This window comes from Pleurodeles waltl, chromosome 3_1, assembly GCF_031143425.1.
Source record: "Pleurodeles waltl isolate 20211129_DDA chromosome 3_1, aPleWal1.hap1.20221129, whole genome shotgun sequence".
In the NCBI taxonomy this organism is placed as follows: Eukaryota; Metazoa; Chordata; class Amphibia; order Caudata; family Salamandridae; genus Pleurodeles; species Pleurodeles waltl.
Window position 1 is genome coordinate 1,777,095,966 of NC_090440.1, and position 20,580 is coordinate 1,777,116,545.

Below are 20,580 nucleotides of genomic sequence, written 5' to 3' on the forward strand. Positions count from 1 at the left end.
TACATTCACAAGTACTGACTTGACAGCAGTTCCTGTGAATGGGAGAAGTGTTCGTCAGGCTGATGGACATTTCCAAATTTGTTAGGCGAGTACTCCATCAGGACGATGGAGTAATTTACTCTGTTGCCCTGATGGAGTAAATTTTATCTGCCAAATATGAAATCAGTCTCAAAGTGATTATCAACTTAAAGGATACAAATTTACTGACCACAAGACCTGAGGTAAATCCATCACATACAGACAAAATAAGATGAAATGCAAGATGCAGCTCTATTTTAAATCACAACACCTTTTTATTGTTTTGGGGAGATCCTTTCCATCTGACAGTTTAACTCTCAATGAGGTGTTACTATGTAAATCATTTAAACAGTTTAATAGTATTTACGAGCTGGAGTGCACTGAATGGATACGTATCAAAGTTAAAGACTTGAGACCCAAGTAGATTTCTTACCTTCTTTTATTTTTCGTTCTCTCATATGCGCAATAAAAGACAACCAACACCTTTCAATTCTTTCCCATAGAGAAACTTCTTCAAGGCTAATGTCATGTAATACCAGTCATTTTCGCAATAAGGCTTTTTTCACTGTGATGCCATCCCATCCAAAATCAAGCCTCCATATGTACATACATGTTCCACAATAATGTATCCATGTGATATTCAAAGGAATCAGGGGTGTGTTACCACATACATATTCAGGGATGGTGGAAGAAGTACAAGCTGAACCTGTGATGGAATGGAACAATACATTTGAATTAACTCAGAAAATGAACAAAGTTATTATATGAACACAGATTTTATAAGGAAAGATTGCAAGATATAGGACATAACCTATTATGAAAATTATTGGATTACAGATAATCTGTTTTTACTTTTAATTTTGAATGAATCATTCAGTTCTTGGGTTTTGGGCAACCCAAATATCCATGCCTGTCCCAGCACCCAGGAGAACAATTCTTTCTGGAGCCCATACTGGTATGCGTGTGTCCTGTCAGATGTTAAGCTTGTAGGTTGTTTTTAGAAGTTAGAGTTTAATACCAAGCCTAAGCTGTTACATTGAAGTACCAATCTGTTTTAATGCTCTTGCTAATAATTTCTTATTTTTCTCTCTCTACTTTGTTAAATAGTTTAATGATGCTCTTTCAATGGCATACTGTATGTAAAAAAGGAGTCTTATGAATCAGCACTCTAATGGAACACGGTCCAGGTGCATTACAGTAGAATGTTAAATAAAGATACACTCAGCCTGGTTGTACAATTAACTGACTATTAAGGCATTTAAAAGCACTTGCAATCATCGGCTACTTACCATGGACATCATGTAGGGGTCGCCAAACTGCAGTTGTGACCCCTGGCAGGTTGTTTGTGACTACTATCATCAAAATGAAATCTGGTTGTTTGTGACTACTATCATCAAAATGAAATCCGGTTTTATTGGGCTTACTTATTGCCTTCCTGAACAAGAACATCTAGGGATTTTAGATACCCTGGCCCAAACATATTTTGGGGGCCCTGTTCGGCACAGATTTGAATTTATGATTCATTTTTTTCATACCCTCTTTGTCCAGGCCAAATTCTAAATGTTTCTCCATCTAATATTCAGGGGGAAGTGATACGTGGTTTCAATACTGTAACAAAGCAGCAGCTAGCTAATATTATTGCAAATAACCTCTGCCACTAGCTGCCATTTCTCATATATGAGGTCATATTTAGATCCAAAAGGAATTTTTTAAGGATGCTGCCTGGTGTTAAAAAACAAACATTTGTCTGCAAAATGTCTGTGATAGACTCCCACACATCCTTCCTATAAAACAAATAATAAAAGGAAAATGGTATTTAAAACATTGGAGTGGAGAAGATTGTGTGGAAGACAAAGCTGATCTATCAGGGGGCACACTGGAAGTTGGGGCCAGGGGCCAACTCATGCCAGAGCCAACTTTACCCATGCCTTAAAATGTCTGTTGGTGAAGTTGCAATTTGGAGATACACACTTTGTTTTATTCTATGTTTTTCTAATCCGCTTGTAATCACAGGAAGACTTTGAGGGACACATTTTAAACATTTGAGAACTTTACTGTGCTGTGGGCGAAGGAGTCTGGTTTTATTTGTTGAAAATGTTTGCCGGAGGCTGTGCCTATGGAATCTGCACCAAGCAAGCTTCTCCCACATGGGTGAACTGGCCCACATCTAGTGAGTAGAGGCATGCTGGATTTGTAATACAGGGCATCAGAGCTTTTGCATAAAGCACATTAGGTGCTGTTTAGAAGCTGTTTGGCTGGGAGCAGGAGTTGCAAGAGAGTTTGATTTAACTACTTTTGAAACCACATCTGAAATAAGCATCTGCACACGCTGGCTACTAAGGAAATTAAGTCTGACCTAAACTCTAGTCTATGTTGCTGGCTTTTTGTGACTGCCCCAGACCATCATCACAGCAGTCTAGACAACATGTGGTTATAACTAAAGTACACTTCTATTTTTGTATACTTTCTTGTTTTTATTTCTCACTTATTGGAGTTTCATTTTAATTTCAGCAATGTCACCTTTGTTTATGACACCAGGGCCAGTTACCCTGTGACATTACTGCCTGTGAAATCACCAGGGTCACAGTCAAATGATGCTAATTCTTGTGATATCTTTTGGTCAAATGTCGTTTGATGTCACTTCCGCTACGCTTGGCATTTTAGTTTATCGATACCGATGGTACATATGCTTACATATATTTGCCTATCAATGAGCACCTGTACCAACCGAGGGAAAACACATATCCCTCAACTCACCTACAGTCACGGCTGGTGACTGGGAAAAGTGGTGGGGCAGGGGCAAGGGGAACAAAAATAAAAAATATATATAAAAAAAAACACATACGTTCTCCGCACGGCTCCACCACCACTCCCTGCGACGCTGCAGGCACAGGCACCCACCCTGCGGCCAATCATGATGCTGCTCAGAGCACCGTTATGATAGGCTGGAGCGCCCAGCCAGGGTGTTCCAAAGCAGTCTGGGAGCCTTCACTTGCTGTCTCCAACTCAGCAACACAGTGCCGGATTGGAGAGAGCCCTTGCATGCATGTGTGTTTGGCTGGCCCAAGACAGCCAGCCGAACATACATGCACACTGAGGGGAGTGCTCTGTGCACCCCCCTCACTGCTTGTCAATGCCATGGCCACTCCCCTTTAAAAATAAAACAGTAATAAACATTGTTTATTATCGTTTTATTTTTAAAGGTTTGCAGCTCCTGCTGCTGGCGGGGGTGGGGGCAACACTCCTCCGCCATAGCAGAGGAGCCGCCCCTGCTCACCTACTTTTCTGGGTATCATACTATTTTTCCCTCCTGTCACTTGCTCATTTGGAAACCTTTCCTTTTAACCTGCGAAAGCGAATACAGCAAAGATGGTGTCTATCGTACCGAAACTTATCAGCAAGGTGTAGGCCATAGTGACATCATCACGGAGCTGCTAGTGCCGCCGGTGGCTCAGATGGTTTAAGATTCTGATGCATGTCTGAAGCACACCCTCTTTCAAATCGAGAAAACAGAGACTGAAGCAGCTTAGAGCGGGTCCCTCTAACTCAAAAACTGTACCACACCCAAGGCCAGGCACTGGGAAACTGAGAGCCTTCCTCTTGGAGAAGGGTGGAGTGAAATGAATGGAATGTAGGGTGGAAGGAGGCTAAGTAAGAGGACACATGTGGGAAAAGGAGTAGGGAGCAGAGGGAAGACAGAAAAGAGATACCAAGACGGGATGAAAGGAATGCAAAGAGAAAGGAGGAGTGGAGGCAATGCAAGGAAAGCAGGAACGAAATGGAGGAGAGAAAGAAGAGTGGAAATCGATGAAAGTGAGAGCAGTCACGGCTGGCTGGTGCTACAGGGGGCAGGGCGGCGAACGCTCAGAGAGAATTTTAATAAACTTTTTTTTTAAAACTTACCTCAGCTTCTCCCATGCCGCCGCTCCTCAGTCTTGCAGTGGCACAGGCTCCTAGCCTGCCCTACGGCCAGTACTGATGCTGCTCAGAGCAGGATTGGCTGGGAGCAACCTGGCTGGGCGCTCCCAGACAGACTGGGAGCCTGAGCAGGCTCTCTCCAGCCATGCAACACAGTGCCGGGCTGGAGAGAGCAAACTGTGCATGTGTGTTTGGCTTTGAGAGAAGTGCACAGTTCACGCCCCTCGGTGCTCATCAACCCATGGCCCTGCCCTTTTCACAACAAAGGGATAATGAACGTAGTTTATTATCCCTCTGTTGTGAAAGGGTTGCAACTTCTGCTGCTGGCGGGTGGTGACGCTCCTCCACCATAGCGAAGGAGCTGCCACTGAGTGAGAGGAGAGAAGACGAGACAAGAAATGAAAAGACAGGTGAGGAGAGGAGAAAAGATGTGAGGCCATTAGAAATAGAAGAGGCAGAGAGAAAGGAAACAGGATTAAAAGGACTGAAAGTATATAGAGATTAAGAGGAAGGGAATGATAGGCTTGTGTTTCTAAAAGGTAAAAAGGAAAACTAAATCTCAGACGTTAAGTACAGTGTGGTTGAGAGGCTGTTTAATCTGCTTTATGGTTTAAACTATGTTGGGGAAGAGTATGTAGCACTCGTTTTTGGCTAGAAAAAGTGTTTGGGCCTTACCTGCAAGAATGACCAGGATCTGCACAGCGTGGATGGAGCCTGTCTGTATCCAAGGAGATTCTGACTTGCAAAGAATCTCTCTGCCCCCTGCCCACCAGCCTGTGCTTACGGTCATATGCCCTTTATAAAAGTGTCTTACAGGTTGTTGCATCTGTGCTCTGATTAGGTCATAGGGCTAGGGTTTCTATTGGACTTGGGTGGGGCTTAGGGTTTGAGTTTTGATAGACTGATAAGTCTGGGGTTCTGATTGGTTCCTACGGCTAAGGTTTCTATTGGACTTGAGGCTTAGAGTTAGAGTTCTGATTGGCTGATAGATCTGGGGTTCTGACTCGTTCCTATGACTGGAGTTTCAATTGGATATAGGAATTAGGGTTTAGCTTCTTCATCATCATCATCACTGACCTAGTCACAATGAACGTACGTTAGATCATACGCAAATCCACACACATTGCTGGCCACATCCTAGATGCCATTTTTGCTAAATCCAGAACTAGTTACCTTTCGTAGGATTACTCCCGTCACATGGTCAGACCACCACTTGCTAGCTTTTCAACATAAAACAGAGACCACTTTACTTGCATCCTCCTATCAACTGCGGAACAAACTCAATTTTGAATACTTGTAAACACAACTAGCACCCAACCCAGATCTAGACACAATAAATTCCATACACTTTATGAGTGGCTACAGGAAGCTTTTTATATCATAATACCACTAAGAACAACAAAACAGGAGAAAAGAAAACAAGCACCTTGGAGAAATACAGAACTATAAAGAGATAAAACAACTAATTAGAAAGCTGCAGCACACCTAGCTTAGAACAAGCAGCAATCAAGACAAACCTCACCTACAGAAACTTAACAGAATATGCAAGTCAACAATCAAAAAAGCTAAAAAATAAAGGTACTATTCAGACATAATTCAAAATGCTAAATGTGCAAATAAAGAATTTTATAACAATTCTCACCACGTCATAGGCCTAAATGCACAGAAGGAACTCATCACATTACAATGAATTCACTGACAAAGAGGCAAATCATTGCACAACCAAAGCAGACACGTAGGGCTCCTATTTAAAACAAAGGAAACCCACCAGCACCAACCCATTTCCAAAACTCCCTTCCAAAAGTAGTCTAACCCAGCTCCTGCATTCCTTCAAAACAAATATCACGATGTGAATTTATGAATCTGGTCAAGGCAAGCAGGCAAGCAAGCTGCCCTTCTGACCCTTGTCCACCACAAATCTTCAAGTACATTCTTCTAACTACCTCTGCTGCCACACCAGTAAGAAGAATCATAAATAATTCTTCAACTACTGGAATCGTTCCTGAATACCTAAAAGAAAAGCCACAACTACACCCATTATTAAAGCAAACAAACCTGGACTGGCATGACCCCAACAACTACAGACCGATTACAAATGGGCCTTTCCTGGGCAAACTGATAGAAAGAGCAGCATTCACCCAGATGTCACAATTTATTGCTTTTAGACTACCAGACAGGAATTGGCCCAGGAAGAGGCAAAGAACCTGCCCTCATCGCCATCTGGGATGGCCTTAAAACACAGTAGACAGCAACAGGATCGCTGCACTACTTCTCTTAGACCTTCAGCTGCCTTTGACACAGTTGACCATGGCACTCTAATATAAAGACCCTACATAGTGGGGACTTGCTCTTTATTGGATCACATCCTACTATCAAAACAGAACAAATGTCATCTACACTCCCCCTTTCTCATTCAAACTGTACTTAACAAAAGCAAGGCTCTATCATCTCATCCATGCTTTTCAACATCTACATGCAATTGCTACTGACAATGATCAATCCATTTACGCTCACATGCCATACCTATGCAGATGACACACAAGTATTCCTTAAGCTGGAAAGCCCCAAAGACATTGGAAACTCAAAAATCTTCAGTTGCCTCAAAGTCATTGATAAGTGGATGGCATGGAGCCATCTCAAATTGAATACTTCCAAAACGTAAATACTAGCATGTGGTGATGGAGAAAATTATGACCCACTCTGCAACGGATCTCTCTATCAACTATGAAAAAGACTACAATGGATTCAGAACTCTCCTGCCAGACTACTCCTACATGTAAAGCCACAAGGCCACATCTCCCTTGCCTTGATGGCCCTACATTGCCTACTGCTTGCCAGAAGGTCCAGCTTCAAGCTGCTTTGTATCTCCCACAAAGCAACACATGGAACTGACCATTTTTCACTGTGAGTAAAATCACCAAATACATTTAACAAAGAAATCTCCACTTCAGAGTGCCATTTTGCCTCAAAATTCCACCATACAAGAAATAAAACCATAGGTAGCACATCCTTCTCCGTCCAAGCAGCCAAACTATGGAACTATTTACCCAAAAACATAAGATACACGGATAACTATCTTATCTTCAGAAGAGTACTCAACAGTTGACTCTTTCCTACATAACCGCCATCCTTAAAAACTGGTGAGGGGGCCTCCTATCAGTGACAGGGAAGGAATTCCCTGTCACTAATAAGACCTACCGCCATGGTTTTCGTGGTGTTACAAACGCCACGGAAACCTTGGCAGTAGGCAGGATCATGATACCGCTGGCTGCACAATAGCGGCAGCCGGGCTAGAGATTTTTATTTCCAGCCCAGGGACTGCTACCGCCATGGCGGTCAGAGTGGTACATTGGCAGATTGGCTTCAGCCAACTCGCCAATGTCATAATGTGGCGGTAAGTACCGCCAGCCTGTTGGCTGTACTACCGCCACATTATTTCCAACCGCCAGGGTCAGGGTCATAATAACCCTCATAGTTTCTATAGAAAGTGTTTTTTGTTTTGTTATTGCTAATAACTTTGGTCCTGTTTAAAGAATCTACACAAAGGTTTCTAAAAAAAATATGACGCTCACTTCAGCATCTCTTTGTAAAGTTTTGGGGTCATCTGCCAAGCGGGGGCCAAGAAAAAGAGGGGGTCTCAAAATGCTTTTTCCCCCATGCATTTTTCCATAGGGATTTTGAACAGGAATAGCGCGCGAACCTCTGGACGGAATTACACCAAATTTGGCAGAAAGATAGCTCTTGGTCCAGAAAGCGACCTTTTTGTTATGTGGTGTAAATCGGATCTGTAGTTTTTGAGAAATTAAAGAAAATCCAAATTTGCATATATGGGGATACCAAGGTGCCACGAACCCTCCCGATCTTGCGCTGATATCTGATTGACTGCCAACACTTCAACAAGTAAGCGTTGGCAGCCATGTTGGGACTCGGCTTCAGCCGAGTTCCAGGCAAAAAGTTTAAAAAAAAGAAAAGGGGCCAAGGTAAAGACCCCCTAATCCTGTAGCTCTGGTACTAGGTACTGCGACCCCCCCCCCCCCACCACCAGAGCAAGAAGGCATTTTTTTTCATTTTTGGCGGAAGTCGGGCAGATCAGTTGAAATTGTTTTAAAAAAAGTGTTGTGCTTGTTTAAATGAAACCCCCAGTTGGGCCAAGTCCTGAGAGCAGTGAAATTTTGAATGCAGGACTCCCTGCAGCCCAAAGGACCGCCACCTCCCTGAGCCTAACATCTAATGGAATGGGGGAGCCATCTGGCCCCTTTGCAGCCACGGGGACCATCACCTCCCTGGTACAGAATTTATAATGAAATTACCCGGACCCCCACCCCGCAGCCCTGGGGACCTCCACCTCCCTCGGGCTACAATAAAAGGATGAAGGGGGTCAGTTGAAGACCCCCGGGGACCACCAACTACCCAGAGCTACTTCACATTTTCAGACAGCTGCACAGCCCACCCTTGAGGAGTCAATGATGGCCATGGGGATCGCCACCCCCTAGGGCTGACTCCTGCTATGTCCTGGGGTGCCAACTGATGGGACATGGCTGTTTGCTCTCACTTGGTGGGAGCGTTGACAGCTCCTACCAAATCAGAGCAAATACTCTGCTTTCTGCAAGTGGGAGCTGTCAAACAGCTCTCGCTTGCAGAAAGTGGAGTTTTCATCTGTATGCATATTTGCATGCACTGAAACAGATGAAAACATTGCTCCTGCAAGCAGGGAGTTGCTATTTCATTGCTTGTGGGAGCAATGCCGGCTTCCGCAGGATGTGGTGAGCCGGCTAGGACCACAGGGCCTTGAGGCAAAAGAAGGGAAGAGAGGGTATAAATGAACAGGGTCAGAGGCAGAGAGGGGTGAAGAATGGTGCAAATGAGGTTTGAGAAGAAGGAAGAAGAAAGGGACCAAAAATTGGGCAAGTGAATGAACCAAGGGAAAAGAAGATGGAAATACATACTGTTTATGTCACCTTAAACTACGTAAATAAAAATAAGACATATGTTCTTGTAAATTACATGCATATAGAGGTACCTTAGGGTTCTGACATACTGAAGCACTCATCAATTGCTTTGTTTCAGTGATGGCTCTAGACCAGTGGTGTGACATAAAATGATGGATCGCCATGCAGACTGGGATAAGGGGCCCCTGTGGTTCCTCTATCATAGGGATAGTCATTGGCCTTCAGCTGATTAGGGAGCCGGTGGAGTGTAGGGGGCACATCTGCCCACAGGGGCAGAAGGGGCCCGTGTTACACCTCTGACTAGATCCCCCAAAGGCCAGGAAATCACAGCAACTCATCATGTATTTTGCATGGGTTTGAGTTGAATAATACAACACCTGCTGCCCATGTTCTCCCTAACAGAGCGGGCTCATCTCCTTTGTTTTGAGTAATCACAAACAGTAGGCCTTGATTCCAGAAGACTCCGTTCACAATGTGCAGAATTTTTAATTAGTTCTGCCCTTAGACTGTAGAGATCTTGTGCTTCAGGAGACCACTGGATTGTGACCAAACAGGGGCAGAGCTTGCCCAGTGACCAAGATGGCCACCTAGTCTCAGAGTTCTGAGGCCAGGGATCTATAAAGCTGCAAAAATAATCAGCGGGAGTGGAAAACCGGAGGTCTGTCATGAAGCTACAGCCCCTCCCACAATTTCAAAATGCCCCTACCAGCTGAGAAGCTGTGAGGGATCAGCAATACCAGAGATGAGGGGAACACAAGATGGTGACTAGAGGGTGCTGGTGACTGTGATCTATTAACTGCTGCAGGCAGTGGACGGCTGGGAGGCTGGCAGCGGTTCATAAAGAAGAAGAGAGCCTGTGCCTGGCGGTTCCCTCAGGGCAGAGGTGAGGCAACGCTGGGATTATTTGAAGATCGAGAACTGATTAATCTCAAATGGAAGTGGCGAGCCTCTCCGTGAGGCAGCTAGGTCTGACAGTCTCCCATCAGAGTGTCTGCTTGGATAGGGGGCACTCCACAGTCCTTCTAGCTCAATATAAAAAGAACAGTAGAAGCCAAAGGTAAAAGTACAACAGGGCCTTCTGTATAAACATAAAATGTAATAAAAAAATATATAGCTACCTGGAGGACACTCTGGATCATGGATGCACTGGAGCTAGCCTGGGCACTGAAGAGAGCCCTTGCTTGAGGTCTAGGGCAGGAGGTGGCTTAGGATTACTGTTTGAGGCATCCACAGTAGAGCTGTTCTGAGTCACCCAGTGGTGGAGCATGAAGCGTTGAGGGTGAAATGGACCCCAAACTTCCCAGCCAGTCTTGTTCTGCACTGCAGGAGTTTCGAGGAGAAATAAATCAGGCACTATAGTCAACGACTCTTGGACTGCTTGTGCCCCTCCAAGAGATGTGGGGGGGGGCATGAGAGAAATGCAGGGTTTGGGACAATAGAGATTGCAGATCTACCACATGAGGGAGCATTGCATTGATGGACTACAACCCCCAAACTGGTACATGCCAGATCCCTTGGCCTGAACTCACCTGCCACTATGGGGAAATCTGAGGATCCCAAACAACCCAAGATTTATTTTGAGGAAGGGTACACAATCAAAACCTATCCACGGACCTGGGAGACTGTGCAGAATCAGACGAAACCTTGAATGTAAGATCCTTCCTCAAGAACATGCAATTCAGCCTCACATCCATTGACAAGAAAATAGATTTTCTTTACAGCTACATGGATGTCATGGCCACTAGGATAGGCAAGTATGGCGACTGCCTGACAGAAGCGGAGAGCAGAATCTCCACGATGGAAAGTAATGCTCACAACAACAGAAATAAACTGCAAAAGATGGATAAAGTACTCTCCCTAATCAAAGCAAAAATGAAGACCTGGAGGTCAATTCCAGACGCAACAATGTCTGCAGGTATAGCAGAAACAACCGATATAGGTCAAATGGAGACATTTGTTAAGGGCATGTTGACATCGCTTTTTGGAGCTGACCGCTTCTTAAAATTATTTGTGGTGGATTGCATGCACTTCTCATTGGCGACCTGCCTTCCACCTGGGGCTCAGGCCAGACACATCATTGCCGGACTTCTGGGATGGAGTTTTGATTTTCCAAATGATGCGAGACATAAAGGTCCTTCAGTACAAGAGTTATGAGATATCATCCTATCCGTACATCACACTAGCTGTACAAGAGGCGCGTTGGTCCTTCATATTGGTAAAGAAAAATCTGCAGCAGCTAAGATATCCAATGCAATGCTCTATACCTTGTGAGGTTATGGATTGCCCATGAAGGAAGGACACAGATGTTCATAGATCCACCACATGTCTTTTTGTTAAATCCTGTAGAGACCAGCACAACAGAGTGAATAGGGTGGAAGGTAGCTCGCCAAACACTCCTTTGGGGATGAGACTATAACAAGTTGGCCGGCTTAGCCCAAATGTTCTATTGCGGCAAGCCGGCCATAGCCTGAGCCAAATGCATTATGTGAAGGAACTAGAAGGGAGTGACTCCGTTCCTGCTGTATGTGACATAAAGAATGCTCCCAGTCCTGAGTGATAGGTGAGTGTGGTGAGCATGGTCTTGCGGAAAGATTGGTCTTCACCCCACAAATGGCAAAAACCTGGGTGCATTACTGTTATGGTGTTTTGGGGATTCTGAGTCTGTCACTAATTCAAAGGAAAAGTTGTGGGGGAGAGGTGGGAAGAAATTTGACACTCATTAGCTATGTTGGGGCTTGTTGTGGGTTAATTTCTGTTTGAAATGTACCTTGTTATGAATTCTGGCACACATCAAGTTATGTTTACTATTTGACAATGCCACACTCACAAAAGATACTGTCACAGAGGTGAGCCCTCAGACAAGTAAATGAAGAGGATGACTTACCTGAAATCCTCCCCTGGTCCACGGCAACCCCAACACCTTAAAAGTAAATGAAAGAACAGGTTAAAAGAGAAACAGGAAAAGAGAAAACAAAAGCAACATAGCTGGAAACAAAAGACAGACTTTCTCTTTTACAGAGGGCTGAAGCTGTCCCGGAAAAAGAGGAAGCACTGGTAGCCAGAAAGGGGAAGGAGTGACCCGAGTAGACACAAGAAGCTAAGGAGGAGTCGCCTGCAGAGGAAAGAGATGCACGGGGTGAAGAGGAGGAATCCAACAAAAGGCCTGAAGCGTGTTGTAGACAAAAAAAGGGACAAGCAGTACTAGCAAGAATCAGTGTGCCAGAACAGTGAGACGGCTGAGGACGAGGCTGCCTGGCAGAAATAGTGGAAGCCGACTCAACAGCTCTTTTGGAAGATGGAGAATGTCTTTCTCAGGAGCGCGCAAAGGTGTGCGGTTGGAGGGCGGTAAAGAGAGACATTAAGGGACCCAAAGGCTTGTAGGAGGGAGAGAGCTCTTATTGAGGGAATCATTGCACAAACTCAATAAGGGTTGTATACAACTAACCCAGCAAAAGACGGGAAACGAGACAGAGTGGAAGTTCTATGCTATACTTTACGTTTCTTTAAATGGCATTTGAATGTTTATATTTTTTGATATGTTTATTATATAAAACCCAGAATCTACGCCTGACAAAAAGGTACAGGGGAGTTATTTTACAAATTTTAGATTAGAAAGCGGCAAATCATAATATATAGGTCCTAATAAGTTAGGGTAGAAGTAGAACAGAAGGAAGGGTGAAGAAAAGAGAATTGAAGAGAAAAGCCCTAGAAGAAAGGACTAAATAAAAACAAAGAAAAGGGAGAGATATTAGGAAGGAACAGAACTTACCTGTGTCTTTCTTTTCTAAGGGCTACTGTCAGGTGATCCACACAGCATCTAGATGAAGTAGAAGAGAAAGCTCAGGAAACATGCACATAGAAGGCCGGTCACCAAGGAAAGAATGACTGAACTATAGCCAACACTCGGAATGCTATAGTCAAAGACACAATACATACTGGTTCTATAATTCAAATAAACCATTGCAAAATTACATGTTTTCTTTCCGTTGTCATTGAATTATAGTTGCAAAAAGTGACAGCTATTCAGTGTGAACTTACCCGTTTAATGAATACCCCAAAACACAAAAACGTTTGGTCTCATTTACAAGAATCTGACTCATCGCCTTTTATGCATCAGATTTCTTGCGCACATCCCCCTAATGACGCCATGGATGCACTGTATTTTACAATACAGAGCTCCATTTACACGTTTTCACAGATGCGTCAGACATTCTGATGCATATTTTAGCACTCAAATCACCCATTGCTGAAGAAGCGTTGTTAAACTGACTCAACTTCAGCAATGCGAGGAGTCTCCCATAGGTAAAAGCCCTTGGTCAATTTTATGCCTTCTCTGAGCAGGCAGTAAAATTTTGACTCAGTGACGTCGCAGAATGACGCAGTGAAATGTTGTAAATTTCACTACATCAATTCTGTGTAGCTTTTCCCGTGGGCCGCCTACCCGGATACATTATACCTGGTGCAGTTATAATGTGACGCAGGGCTTTACAAACTGACACATTGGGCCCAACCATCAGTTTATAAATATGGAGCACTGTAGCCCAACTGCTGCGTCAAAACAAATTATGCAGCAGTGGCGCAAAGGGCTTGTAAATTAGGCTTTTTGTCTCTTGGAATGTGTGAGTCCGACATGACTCCAAAAAATCGAGGCAAGTAATGGCCATGCTAACATGAAAACCTAGATGTGGCCAGGCTCCACAAAACTCGACCTTCAGGAAAGATAAAAACATATTTTGTAAATGGGAGGGATATGAGGCCACCTCTTTGTTTTCATCATACGTTCGGGGGTTAGCCATACATATCAAACGGGGACTGCCGTGGAGGCCATACACACTATTGCTGATGATGCAGGATGCTACATCGTATCGCAAGGACATTAGAAGGGAAACACTTGACGTTGATTACTGTCTATACCCCGAAAATTGATGACCCTAACTTTTACCATGCTTTATGGGGCACCATTAGAGAATTACACCTAAAATCAATTATATGTGAAGGTGATTTCAACACATAACTGAAACCGCACATATACATACATATATATACAGGTCCCATGCACATACCGGAATCCACACCGTGGCCTGTAAAGCTATAGAAGGTATAGGGGCATATTTATACTCTCTTTGCGCCGAATGTGCGTCAGAATTTTTGACGCACAATCGGCGCAAACCCTGCCCCATATTTATACTTTGATGTCCGACCCCGTGGGCGTCAAAGTTCCACCATGTGCGTCATTTTTTGGAAGGGGGAACCAGCCTTGCGTTAATTATATGCAAGGTAGGCGTTCCCTTCCAAAAAATTACTTTAAGGCCTGTGCGCCTTATTTATACTGTGACGTCATTTTGATGCACAGGAGGGGGCAGGCCTTAAAAAACGGCGCCCAGCCTGATGGGCGCCGTTTTTTAACGCCTGGGTCAGTTCAGGCGTTAAGGGACCTCAGAAGGAGCCCAGAGGTGCCCTCCCATGCCCCCAGGGACACCCCCTGCCACCCTTGCCCACCCCAGGAGGACACCCAAGGATGGAGGGACCCATCCCAGGGAAGTCAAGGTAAGTTCAGGTAAGTTTTTTTTTTTTTCGTTTTTTTTTTGTGGCATAGGGGGGCCTGATTTGTGCCCCCCTACATGCCACTATGCCCAATGACCATGCCCAGGGGACACAAGTCCCCTGGGCATGGCCATTGGGCAAGGGGGCATGACTCCTGTCTTTGCTAAGACAGGAGTCATTTCAATGGGGGTTGGGCGTAAAAAAAAATGGCGCAAATCGGGTTGAGGCCTGAATTTTGCCTCAGACCTGACTTGCCCCATTTTTTGACGCCCAAGCTCCATTTTCCCCTACGCCGGCACAGCCTGGTGTGAGTCATTTTTTTTTACGCACTCCGGTCCGCAGCGCCGGCTAACGTCATTCAATAAATAAGGCGCCCGCATGGCGCTTTGGAATGGCGTTAGCCGGCGGTAAACTTTTTGACGCACAACTGCGTTGGCGCAGTTGTGTGTCAAAAAGTATAAATATGGGCCATAGTCTCTGAGGGGGAGCTTATAAACATACGGCATGCACACTTGAAGGAAGGCGCATTTATTTAGCTATGCACAATATATTGTCTTGGCTCGACTACTGACTATTTACTCGGGACGTCAGCCCATGGATTACATCAGTGGAACACCTGCCAGGTACCCCGTCGAACCATCCCCCTGTACTGATGAGTATTGACATCCCATATGGACACAGGTATGACAGAATATTGCGCCTATCATGGCCAAAGGGCCCTTCTTGATGCTGTGTTTCAACATGAAATAGATAACGAAATTAGGCACTACTTCAAAATCAATTAGAATACCGTGGCAGACATGGTGTGGGAAGCATTCAAAGTGGTGCTCAGGGGACATTGTATTGCAAAACAGCATGGGTTTCCAAAGTCATTGCACAAACAGCTGGAAACGCTGGAAGCTGACATTAAACATCTTCAGGTGGCCCTAACCAGAGAGGACAAGTCGCAGCCCACGACGAGCCTCAGAGAAAAAAAAATAATGACTATAATGAAACATGCAAAAGAGAAGTTAAGAATATGGTGCAATACAATAAAGCTCATGCGTACAGAGAAGGTAAAGGGATAAAAGTTAGCTACTACAGAAAAACAAGGCTGCGAATGTCATCTCGGGATGGTAGAGCCCAATAGGAAGCCGCAGATATTGAGCAAACCTTTAAAACCTACTTTAAAGACCTATGTACCTCACGCTGTGCTACTGATTCTGAGCAACTACACCAGTATTTAGGAGATACTGCGTCAGCTTGGCTGAGCAATTCCCAACAAGAGTTCATGGCAAACCCCCTCACTGTAGATGAACTTAAAAAAATTATCTGTGACCTCCCAAATAGAAAGTCACCCAGTACAGATAGCCTACCCACCAAACTATATAAAACGTACTCAGACCTGCTGGCCCCATGAATCTTAGAAGTGATCAGAGAGGAATTGGTTAAAGTTGTCCAACCCCCACTCTCCAAGAAACGCTACTTTTAGTACTTTTGAAGCCTGCTAAAAATGCAGTGACCTGTGAGTCCTACAGACACTCCCTCTAAATAACTGTGATGCCAAAATCTTTGCCTAAATCATAGCCAATAGATTTTAGCTGCTACTTCCATTAATGGCACAGCCTGACGGGACTGAATTTGTTCCTGGTAGGTCCACTACATACAATTACGCACCCTCTTCACCGTCTTTATGGACACTACCAGAGCATTTGACTCACTCGAATGATGGTACCTGCAAAATATCTTGGCCCATGTGTGAGCTCCTGCTCCCTTTCTGAAACTTCACCACTCACCACTCTGTATAACTCTCCTGTGGCTAAGCTATAGATAGATAGATAGATAGATAGATAGATAGATAGATAGATAGATAGATAGATAGATAGATAGATAGATAGATAAGTAGATATATTTATATATCTATATATATATAGATATAATCCGGTAAATCTCATCCCCTATGCTGCTACAATGTGGCACCTGGCAAGGATGTCTGCTCTCGCCCCTACTATTTGCGGTAGCACTCAAACCCATGCTGCCAAGATTCAGCAAAATGACACGCAATACGTACTGCGGTTCCACGATCACCCCCTACCGATATCACCCTATGTTGATGATATTACCCTATACCTCAGGGAACCCCAGAGAGTCTTAACCCTATAGTTAGGGAATTCATGAGGTTTGGACTGCTGTCAGGTCTCACTATTAATTGGGACTAATCAGCTATTTTCCTAATTACTGAATGCACCAGGCCGATGGAACTTAAGTTTCACTGCAAGGGTGCACCAAACCTGTTAAATATCAGGGAATCTGACTAAATCCAGACTCAGAGGAAATAATCCGGCTTTACTACAGTCATTGAATTACTTACCTCGAGGAACAGGTAATGATTGAGGACTCTCAAGTGATATCCCCCATCAACTGGGTGAAACACATACCATACCCGAAACACAAGTTCACCGCTCTGGTGCTTATGCTAGCCAAATGTTTCGTTGCTAAACACTGGGGAGGGACGTGGTGGCTGTCCCACTACTATTGGTTGGCAGAATTGACTTGTGAACAAATGGAACGTTATGAAGTCTTGGTCGAGGCACCGTGGCCTAAAGATATTTGAACGTGATTCAACAATACCTTAGAGCTCAGAAGCTACTTCTCAAGAACCATCATACGTAATGAGGCAGTGTGGAGATGTGAAACGGGTGGTTTGCTCTGGAATGCTCTGGTGGGCGTACTGGGAGTCATGGCAGCGCTGAGTGTGTGATTGTGGTGTAAACATAATGGTAACCTTTTCTATTATTCCTCTTTGGCGAGCTGTTATTGTTATTGCATGCGGAAAGTCTTCAATTAAAAAAAGCATTTGGACCAATCGTTAACGGAGGAAACAATGATTCCCAGATCTGAGACCTATCACAGGCCAAGGTGACTTTGAGAATATCCCAAAAAAATAAGCTGTGCTCCAAGGGGGATATCTGCTGTGGGGATTAGCCCTCTTCTCACACCAAAACTAGCAGCACCCGATAATCCTACACAAAAACTTGTAAAAGCAGATGCTTGGCACCCACCTGGAGGTTTAAAAGCTAAACGTAATAATTTGCGAATAGTCTTCATCAACTTGATGTGTAATGTATGCAGAATAAATGTGAGAACGTGTTCATCTTACTTTATCTGCTGCTGCTGGACGGTCAAAGGTAGTGTGACGTCGTTCCCTGTGCTATCAGTGGAGTCAGTAGTCTGGTGATGTCAATGAAGCCTCTAAGGCCTGCCTGCCCGTCACCGTCTAAGCTGATCTGAAGGTTGAGAGGTATGAATATGTAAGCAAAATGGTACAGCCAATTAAATTCACCCAACAAAAAACGAACAACTAATTAAAGCAGAAACACCCACACTACTGACCACACAGTCGCAGTCTGCAAAAGAAGCGTTTTGAAAGTCATATTCTGGACTTTAAAAAGAGCTGTCATGCCACACTAATGGAACATTGTGCTCTGTACAAGTGGGCACACAGGGATCGTTGCCACGATCCAACCCACACACGCACGCACACATGGCACAGTGTGTTGTACAAAGAATTCCAATAGTCATTACTGTAGCTGAAGTTGTTTTTAGCCAGACCTAAAGCTGTTGGCGTGCCCAAAAAAATATAAATAAATAAATAACAGCCGTGGTCCGTTTTACCACCGCAGTTACTGCACAGAGCGTTGTCCGGGATGCTCCCTGTCCCAGTGACTGCCTAGTGAAAATTGAAACAAACATTGCCTCGGGCACGTCACGGCCGTTCTTGACGACATTCAAGGCTATTTCAGTTTCTGCATTATCTTTCGTGTCAAGGAAGGCTCGAGCCAAAAATGCCGGGTATTTATGAAAAAGGACGCCGAAAACAGAAATCCTAATTGTCTTTAGTGAATTATTCAGGTACCCTATTCACATTTTATGGCCACGTATATACATACTAGTTAACAATTGCAGTTCAAAGTAAATAAAAACGTTTCTTACCTCATAATTGTCAATTAAAAATATGTAGGAGTTTGTACACCTGCCTAAGAGACGAGAAAAACAGTCAATGTTAGCATGTCTGTAGTTTTCCAGTTAGCTGTCTTTTGGATGCAGTCAGCACCTTTCTGGAAGGGCCCGGTGTAGACCAGTAAGGGCTTCAGTGTGCAGCTGTGAAGCAGTCTGCGTGCGTCAAAAGATGGCGTCACACTATTGAGTCAGGTTCTTTCCAGTAAGTGTTTTAATGGCCTGTCAGTGCTTCACAGGAGTTCATTCTGATGAGGTGACATGCAAGCCTGTTAAGAGAAGAACGTCTCAGGATGCAGTACATAGATCTCGTGAGCCAAAAGCCAATACATTTTGCCATTTTTATGATGCTCTATTAAAATTACCCAAAATGGTTTGTTTACATAGTTTCACATACGAAGGGGGCAGCGTGGACCCCCATCCCTGGATGCTTCCAACCGTCTTGAAACTAGGATGACTGCAGGACACAAGTCCTCACAAAATAAGTGGGCGACCAACCAGGACAGGCAATATGCAAGTGACATCATGGCACACCATCACAGGAGGTGACATTACAAGAAGTGGCATCACAACCCATGACCTCACAGAAAGTGACTTCACAAGAAGTGATGTCAGATCTTAACACCCCACACATAAATTTGGCAGTTCTAGGATGTGGACATTTGAGCACATTATGAGATTTAACAACTGAGATTTTGTGTCACAATCTTGATGCACAATCTGTGTCTACATTTATTTTTTGAAAACTCTGGCACAAGGAAATTAGCAACAAAGAGAAACGCGGCAGCAAATCTGCTCTGTTTAATGGGTTGCAAATTCTGCATTTTAAAATATCTCATGGGGTTAAGGCATCTGTCACATAGATCTTTGTGTCCCCAGTAAATCTCAGGAAACAGTAATAAGGGTGAGAGAACTCTTAAGGTCAATGCATTCGGTTGAGAAATCTGTGTTTTATTCATTCCAAGTTTGTAATCAAAGTAGCATAGAGAGCTAAGGTGTCTCCTGCAAAGCACATCACCTCACAAGCAGATGGCAGATTTTTATGTTATGTAGCTTGGTCAGTGAGTTACTGCTTTTAACACAGAGATCCTTTTGTTACTTGCAGTTCATAAATTGTAATCCTTCGAATATAGCACAGCGAGCTATGAAGGACATGTAACTCCTACACCTTGTAACCCTCATGGTCTTATGTAAGACATTATGGTCACTGATTTACACACACAATTTATTGTCAATGTATAATGTGTATGCACGTTGGTAAAGCACTCTGACACCCTGCATTGGGACTAGTGGTAAAAAAGAAATAAAACAAAATAGTGATATTTAAATTATTTGTCTGATTACAGGAACATACCAACACATTATTACAGTGCATGCATATGTCTTATATAGAGGGACTGAATAAAATCAAACGCAAGCCTCTCTGAAGTACTTGTGAAGTAATAGCAAGCTGTATCCCTTTGTTTCCCCTCCATTGCATTTGGATCTAAGTGTGAGGCTCCAAAGAGCTCCCAGCCAGGATACTTGAACAAAAGGTGGCCTAATGGTGCCTTAACTTCGGCCTTTGTTTTGGGCCCACCTCCAATTTTAAATAACAAATACCCTTCACCACCTGCACATTGCTGCTCGGAAAGGAAAGCAGATGATGTGCAGGCACTACTGAATGAGTCCTGGTGTCAGAAAATGACAAAGGTACGAGTTCAGTATATTTTAGTGGGGCTCAACGCCTTGGCAGGGTAGACAGAGTCTACCCTCTGAAAATAGTGGGTAGACACTGTCTACCCACGTGTATCCTTGACTTGGGCCCTGGATCACTGCTGGAATTGATGTTAAAGATACTTGGCAGTACTGGTGTGGGTAATTGCCAAGGGTCACAGCTGCAGGTGGCACTAGGTTGTCCCTACAAGCAGCAGCCTTGCACCTGACCTATGCCAAATTACCCTTTGCCTAGGGGCAACAAAATATTTGCACCCCTTCATTATAGAAGGACACAAAAGAAACACTGTACTGAAATACAGTTTAGGGCTGAGGTGGTTCTTTAATATAAGAAGGCTCAGCAGTGGTATTTTACCACCTAATGCAGTGGCGAAAAACAGAACAAGCTTCTTCTAGCTGGAAATATAATAGTATTTGAAGACATCAAGATAATTGCAGA